This window comes from Nannospalax galili, unplaced genomic scaffold (assembly GCF_000622305.1).
Source record: "Nannospalax galili isolate Female #2095 unplaced genomic scaffold, S.galili_v1.0 C50129035, whole genome shotgun sequence".
Taxonomy (NCBI): domain Eukaryota; kingdom Metazoa; phylum Chordata; class Mammalia; order Rodentia; family Spalacidae; genus Nannospalax; species Nannospalax galili.
Genome location: NW_008481765.1, coordinates 997 through 8,555, shown reverse-complemented (window position 1 = coordinate 8,555; position 7,559 = coordinate 997). Strand labels below are relative to the sequence as shown.

General features: G+C 43.8%; 1 pseudogene; it reads left to right on the top strand.

Annotated features, from left to right (window-relative positions):
• Positions 1–7,128: 7,128 nt before the first annotated feature.
• Positions 7,129–7,307, top strand: LOC115069178 (annotated as a pseudogene).
• Positions 7,308–7,559: the final 252 nt, after the last annotated feature.

Below are 7,559 nucleotides of genomic sequence, written 5' to 3'. Positions count from 1 at the left end.
GTGCTGGGACTCAAACCCAGGTCCTCTGCAAGAGCAGCCAGTGCTGTTAACCGCTGAGCCATTTCTCTGGTTCAGCTATTACTTTTAAATATTTACTATCAGTTCAATATCTTTTACTGTAAAATGATTTCTTTGATCTTATAGAGTCTAGATAGTCTTGTATTGAGCAATTTCAGAGAAAATATTTAATTTTAAAAAAGAAAGTGATGTAATGAACAAAGGTATAAACAAAAGGGCTAAGGAGATCAGCTATCAGAGCAGCCAGAGAAAATAAACAATTGAGTACCTCCCCCACAGGATAACCTGCAGGTGATTCCTAAGCCTCTAATACTTAACTTTGGGGAGCCAGGTGAAAGTTTCCTTGCCTTCTCTTCTGAGGGGGAATTTTTTAGATTTTATTGATCAAGTCCTTTCAGAAAATCTTTACAGAAAAGATTTTCTCTGATTTGTGTCATAGTTGGATCCAATTTGGAAAGTGGAGCAATTAAGTGTCAGAACCTTTCATTAGGACTAGGCTCTTTAAAACTGGCTTTGATCCAAAACCCCTGGACTGAACATTCCAGTCATCCATCTTCCAGAGTTTCCAGTGTGGGATTGGGGTGTGGGTTGATTCGACTTCTCAGAGGCACAGCTTGAATGCTTCCATTTGATTTTGTGCTTCCAACATGTTTTCGGGGATCTGAGATCTGGGAAGGTCTACACCATATGGTCTCGATAAGGTGATAGATTTTCAGATTCTGGGGATTGGCAGGAAAGGGTAGGAAATGAATTAGAGGCAGGAAAGGAAAATTATCGAGGCCTAACTCATTCATGAAAAACTTTTGAGCCATGCATTACCATAGGATCAATTTTAGCAAAAGGGTGTGTGTGTCCCCTCACCTGCATGGAAGGAAGTTGCAATCTCTCAAACGTAGAGGGCTTTCTTTAAAAACCAATGGCAGTGAGTGGCAGTCTCGGGTTTCCAGAACAGACCCCTGGCTTTGAGGGTAGGGGCAAAGCGAGGAGGGGGCAGTTTTTGTATTCCAATGGAGATACCGGTTGAGGTGGGCTAAGAACAAGATACACGGTCTTCAGCTGGGAGTTGATGGTTTTAGAGAGATCTAGAATCGATGTAATAAATACAAAGCCAGGTGCATATAAGCCAAGAGGGTCAAAGCTCCCTTGCGGCAGTCCATTTTTAAGAAAAGGCGCCGCATGTGATTCCTAACAAGCAAAGAGAGCCAGTGGAATGAGGGACTTTCCTGGACCTCAGAATTCACACCCAGGAACCTGGCCTGCAGTTCAGTTTGTGCCTGGCCGGCTGGGTGAAGGCTCTCCCGGCCCATCCGTCTGTCGCCTCCCTGCACTTTGCTTTTCCTCCCCAGTGTCTGTCCTGGCCCTGCGGTTGCCTGCCCATTTCTCCATCCTCCGGGAGCTGATGCAGTCGCCGGCTGGCGGGCCGCTCCGGCGCGCAGAGGGTTAAGCAGCGGGGGCGGCGCGGGGAGGCGGGAGCGCCGGGCGCCGAGGGTGCGAGGACCCGGCCAGCAGCGGGTTAAGCGCCTCCCGCGCCGAGAGGGCTGAGCCCCAGCCGCCGCTCCGAGCTCGCATTCGGATCCGCTAGAGCAAGAAGATGGCGACCGACGGCGCGAGCTGCGAGCCCGACTTGTCCCGCGCCCCGGACGACTCGGCAGGGTCCATGACGGAGGCGGCGGTAACCGAGTTCCCGGGGCGCGAGTGGGGCGCGGTGTAGACGCGGGCCGTGGGCAGCGCCCGGGTCCCGCTGGACAGTCCTTAAGTCCAGCCTCCCTGCGGGGTGACCCTTCCTCAGGTTGCCCCTTCTTCGGGGTGCTCGGTTTCCGGAGTGCCCCTTCCCTGGGGGAGCCTTCCTCCGGGTGCCCCTTCCTCTGGTTTCCCGTTCCTTGGGGTGCCTCCTTATCCGGAGGGGCGCGTCCCCAGGGTCCCCCTCCCTGCGGTGCCTCCTCTTCGAGGTGACCCTAACCTGGCAGTGCCCCTTCCCCAAAATGCCCCTTCCCCAGGTTGTCCCCAAGGCCGGGGCAGGTTCCCGTGGGGCGAGGCGTTCACCAAACCAGGGGACCCTCTGTCCTCCTGCAGCTCTCCGCATGCGTCCTTTGGGACCCCTTTGCCCACACCGAGGGATGCGGGGTACTAGGGCCAAGCGAGGGTTGAGCGCTTCCTGGTGGATCTCACCCCCCATTGTTCACCTCTCCCAGTGTGGTGCGATCAAATCTCTGGGGTACCTGGCACCTCTTGGGGCACTCGGGGAGACAGCTGGGGGCGGGGGGCGAGGAGGGCCGTCTCCAGTTAGGTGTGGGGGCTGCTCTTTGTGCTGCTGGTTAGGGTTGTGTGCTTGGGGGAGGTTGGGTGGGAGAGACTGGGTGCCCAGCTGTGGGCGCAGCTGCTGCTGCAGAGCGCCAGCACTTTGGGTCCTAGCTGCCTGCGGCTGGATCACTTAGTGCTGAGGTGGATCTTCCCCCATAGATGCCAGGTTGAGGTAGGGGTGCTGCACCAGGTGTCACCTCATTGTTCCGGTTCCCCAGAATGTGTGCGGGCGTGCGGGTAGCTGCTCCTGTTCTTCATACTGTATGCCCGCACGGTCGCCAGTGGATCCCAGTCTGCCCTGGTTGGGAAGGAGGGCTCGACTCACACTGCCAGGGTGGAAAACGATCACAGGGCTTGGAAAGGAATCTTCGCAGAAGCTGCAAAAAACTGCTTAGAAAGCCAGGTCTGGAAGTGCCTCCCACTCTTGGCCAAATCCTGCAGTTTTCCCAGAGGACAGAAATGGGATGGAGTGAGTTGGGCGTGGATATCCCTGCTGTGTCTCCCACTACCTGAGCGGTGTGCCTGCAGGGCAGCAGAGGGCAGGGCCAAGCATAAACAGCCTGGGCTGCTGAACTTCCTCCCACGTCTCTGGTAGAGTGGGAGAGAAGTGGAGAATGGTACAGTACCCGGGCGCAAGAGCTGCTGATCTCTGAAAAGAAAGGGGACAGGACAACTACTAATTCCCACTGGTGAAACGTAAATGCTGAGCTAAAACTTTTGGGAAAAAATGAGTTTTCCATTCTTTGCAGGAGACATGAAAACTTTTAAGAGCTTTCAAGTGAAACCTTTGCACTTGGGAATAATTTTCCTTCTCTGAGATACAAAGTGGAAAACAGTAAGCCCCACTGGAAAACTGAAATTCTCCCAGAGATGGTGAGGGGAAAGGAGGGGAAAACTTGCTTCTGTTTCCCCAGGAAGGTGTAATTTGTTTGTATAATCTACTTAGAACACACTACTTTATGTCACTCCCAAAATTTTAATTAACTGACAAACCAGCCACAAACATGTGACTTATGATATGTACCTGATACACAGTTCTGTTTGGGCTGACTATAAACAAGAGTTTGTTGTCAGGAATATGTTTGTGCTAACAAGGTCAGTCTTTCTGTCTACTATTAAAAAGTTTCAAGAGTCTGACTTGCTGATAAGGTGGGACTTGATTATTTTCCTCTGTGAAAAGGAACCTCCTTTATTATTCCTATAGAATCCTGTATTGTTCCCCTGTGTGCTTAAGAATGCTTTAGCCTAGCCTTTTATGTTTAAGTAAAAATTTGACTACTTTTTATTCAGTAAAACTAGGCATTTTATTTTTCAAATAGTTTAGACTTGAAATGGGGCTTTTACACTGGCCCCTTCTTACAGGCTAATTTTTATTTTATTTGTTTTGTTTGTTGTTGTTTTGGTTTTTTTTTTCTTTTCTTTTTTCCTCTTTTGAGACAAGGTCTCTTGTAACCAAGGCTGACCATAAACTCCTGATCCTCCTGTCTCTGCCTTCCAAGTGCTAAAATTACCACACCTGGCTTCAGACTGATTTTTAAATTAAAAAGAAAAACTAGGTAGAAGAACTGGATTCTTGCCAACAAAGGACTTTGCTTTTTATTTTAGTGAGCAATTTTTAAATTGTTTTGCTTTGTAGAGATTTATTTCATTTCAAAGTGGTTTGCATCTTGAACAATTTTATATATACATTTGGCAGAACTAAGACAGAGGAGCCTGCAAAGCAGTAGGCTATTTTTGACAGTGAGTGTTTTAACTAACTTTGTGACTATTTAGATTGTTGCTTAGGAACTGATTTAATTTATAGTTTGCAGTTTAATATAATTTTCAGTGGAGTGTTATAAATTTAGTTTGTGATACTTGTTCTTCGTTGTTTAAATTCTGAAAGCATCCTGAGTGTAAAGCTGGCTAACAGCTACATTATTCAATAGGATCGTATTAATAGACTATGCTGTGAACCGTGCTTGAGCCCTGGGTTATTTTCAGTATCAGCCAAATGGGATGACTTTTATAGGCCATATTGCTATTTCTACTCAGAATATAACTCCTAACGGATATGGTAGTATGGAAAACCGAAATCTGCTTTTTATTGTCACGGTGGAATTTAGGAGAGGAAAATGGAGCTCCTTTTAGAGCTATATTTGGGAAGCCAACCAGCATTCTTCTCATTCTGGGAGCTCTGGATCAGTTAATATGCAAAATGTCGCTATAAATTTTGCTGTCAGAGTGACAATGACAAGGAAAACCTTGGGCAATGTTTCTGTTAAAAATGCACAGCAGTAAATTAAATTTAATTAATGGCACCTTGAATTTTTTTTAGGTGACTGTATTAAGTATAAGTGCAATGAAAGGAATCGTCTTAGCCAATTTTGCTTTTTATTTTTAAGAAAACTAAATTGTAGTTATATAGTAGCTATGGAATATTGTAAGTTTGATAGAATAATTTTAAGAGGAAATGACATCAACTTAACACACATTACTATTCAGTTACAGAGATGAAAACATCATGAGAAACATCATGCCCTTAAGTTAATATATGGTTATGATAAACTCTGAAATACACCACCGAATCAAATCATGACAGGCCAAATAATATGGGACAAAAGTGTTGGGAATAGCAATCAGATAAGGCTCTGGAAATGTTTCACATTTTATTTGGGCCTTAAGATAGAAGATCTTGAACAGAGACTCCAGAAAGCATGTGAGACAGTGGCTAGTTCTCGGGGCTTCTTAAGAGATGGTACATGTAAAACTCGAATACAACCTCAGCAGCGGGTTTTAGAAAATCATTTAGAATTTGCAAAAATTGAAAGATTACAGTGGACCTGTTTTGACTGTGATATTGTTGCTCTTTCTAAATAATGGATTGTATATTTCTGTCTGTACCTGTTTTATTTTCATTATTTATTTTTATTGCTGCTGTTGCTATTGTTAAATCACAGCAGCAATTTTGTGTCGAGAAAAACATTTGCCCTGTTTGTGATTGAATCCCTGCCAAGGTTAAATTGGCTGGATCTATTCTCCTATGTTTTCCTGAAGTTTATAGGTTGAGAAAATGTTTCACAGCATCAGTACTTTGTCAGCAACAACAGATATCTGCTGTCAATCATGTGGACAGCAGGACTGTAGCTGGGAGAGAGCACACTACTCTCTCAAGGAGAGTTGTGTAAGTTGATTTGTTAAAGAAAGCTCCCCAGAAGCTGTAATAATACTTAATGTTGATCATCTAATTGGAAAATATACTCTCTATGTTACAAGATTAAAATGAAACTTTTGGTCTGTGGTTTGTAATAATTAACACTGCAGATGCTACAGACCTTGAATCAAAAGACTTATATTCTTTTTTTCTTTCCATATTTTTCTCCTTCTTTTTCAGTGCTGAGGATTGAACATAGTAGATACATGCTCTATCATTATAATTACATCTTTAGCGCTTTGATTTTTATATTTTAAAATTTATTAATTATTACTGTGTGTGTCTATGTACACATGTCACAGCACATGTATGGAGGTCAGGGCAATTACGGAGTTTGTTCTGTCTTTCTGCCTTTATATGGATTCTGGAGATCAAACCTAGGTCACCAGACTTGTGAAGCCCATACTGTTACCTACTGAGCCATCTTACAACCCAGTTTTCATTTTTACATTTCCCTTTCTCAAACTGCTTTTTTCAATGACATTTCAACTGCTTTACAGACCTTTTGTTTTCAAATTTAATTTTCAACACATTAGTTTTCTTTTCAGTTTCCTCTCTCCACTGTGATGACTGAGGCTAGGGATAGGGTGGTGGTAAGAGAGTGACCACACTACTCCCATACACAATTCTTTCAGCATTAAAGTCAAAGCCATGTTACCCAGTAGGCAACAGAGGATTGGTTGGATAGGAGAGAAACTTCAGAAGATTTGGACATAGGAAAATGGAATGGAAGGAAAGATTGGGCAGAAAGGAGGTTAGAAAAGGGTTATGAATAGTGGAAAATACCATGGAATATGGGCCTAGAATCCAGCTTTTAAAGTACCTAGCAGGGGTAGAGTTACCTCTGACTATGGGCTATGGCCTGTGCCACCTCAGTTTATATGAATATTGCTTCAGAAAGAGACTTTATTTGAAGACACTTGATTGGATTCCTCTCCTGGAGTTTTATTGTGAGCCTTATATAACATAGAAAAGATGTGTTTGGGGGTGGGAAATACCCCATTAAAGTGCTTGAAACCAATGTAAAAGAGCCCAGCATGGTAGTATGCACTTATAATCCAAGTACTGGGAAGGCAGAGACAGGAGGCTCTCTGGGACTTGGCCAGCCAGCCCAGTCTACTTTAGGCCAGTGAGAGAACCCGCCTCAAAAACAAAGTGAAGATGCTTGAGAAATGATGCTGAAGATGACCTCTGGTCTCCACACAGAGGTGCATATATGTACACATGTACACTCACAATCACACAGACATACATACCCCCCCATACACAAACTTATGTCTTTTCTATTTGGGAGTTACCAGAGTGTAAAAATATCTTTAGCAGTGAAAGATTTGTAATTTTTTAGTTTTATCTATTTTAAGTGACTTAAACAAAGACTGTAATCAGTATGTATGGCATGGTGTGGTCTATGTAGAAATACTGATTTTGGAAAAAAAATTTGTTCTCTTTAAATAAACTTTTAATACTTAACTAGGTTGAAGATCTGTTTGAAGGTTATAGTAAATGCAGCATAATCAATATAGCATCTCTTTGTGGAGTGGGTGCTTATTTGTAAATGACTGTGCATTTTTATATTTCATTGAAAAGGCATCAAGATGATCCCAATGACCAAGTTCATCACATCTCGGCCTTTTGGCTAACATCAAATGTAGTATCTGTTCTTATCTGATATGTCTACTATCAGAGGACAATATAGTAAATGGATTTTTGGAACTAGGAGTCGAATTGGAGCTTGCTCCGTCCACTCCACGCATTGACCTCATATTGTAGTACCTCCAGGAATGGTGCACCCCTCCGGGGAGAAAAAAAGATCAAGTTCTCCCAAAAAGGGGCTTGTATCACTTTTTGCCCTCCACATCTCAGTGTACATGAAAATCACATGCTATTTGCCACCTGCAGATAATCAAGAGGATGTTCTCTGACATGTTATAAGCTTCTTAGTGACAATTATTAGATATGGATGCCACATCACAAGGAACTGTTTCATGTCTCATCTTGTGCTAATCGTAACATTGAAAGCTGAGTTCTGTTGGAAATAGACTTGTCT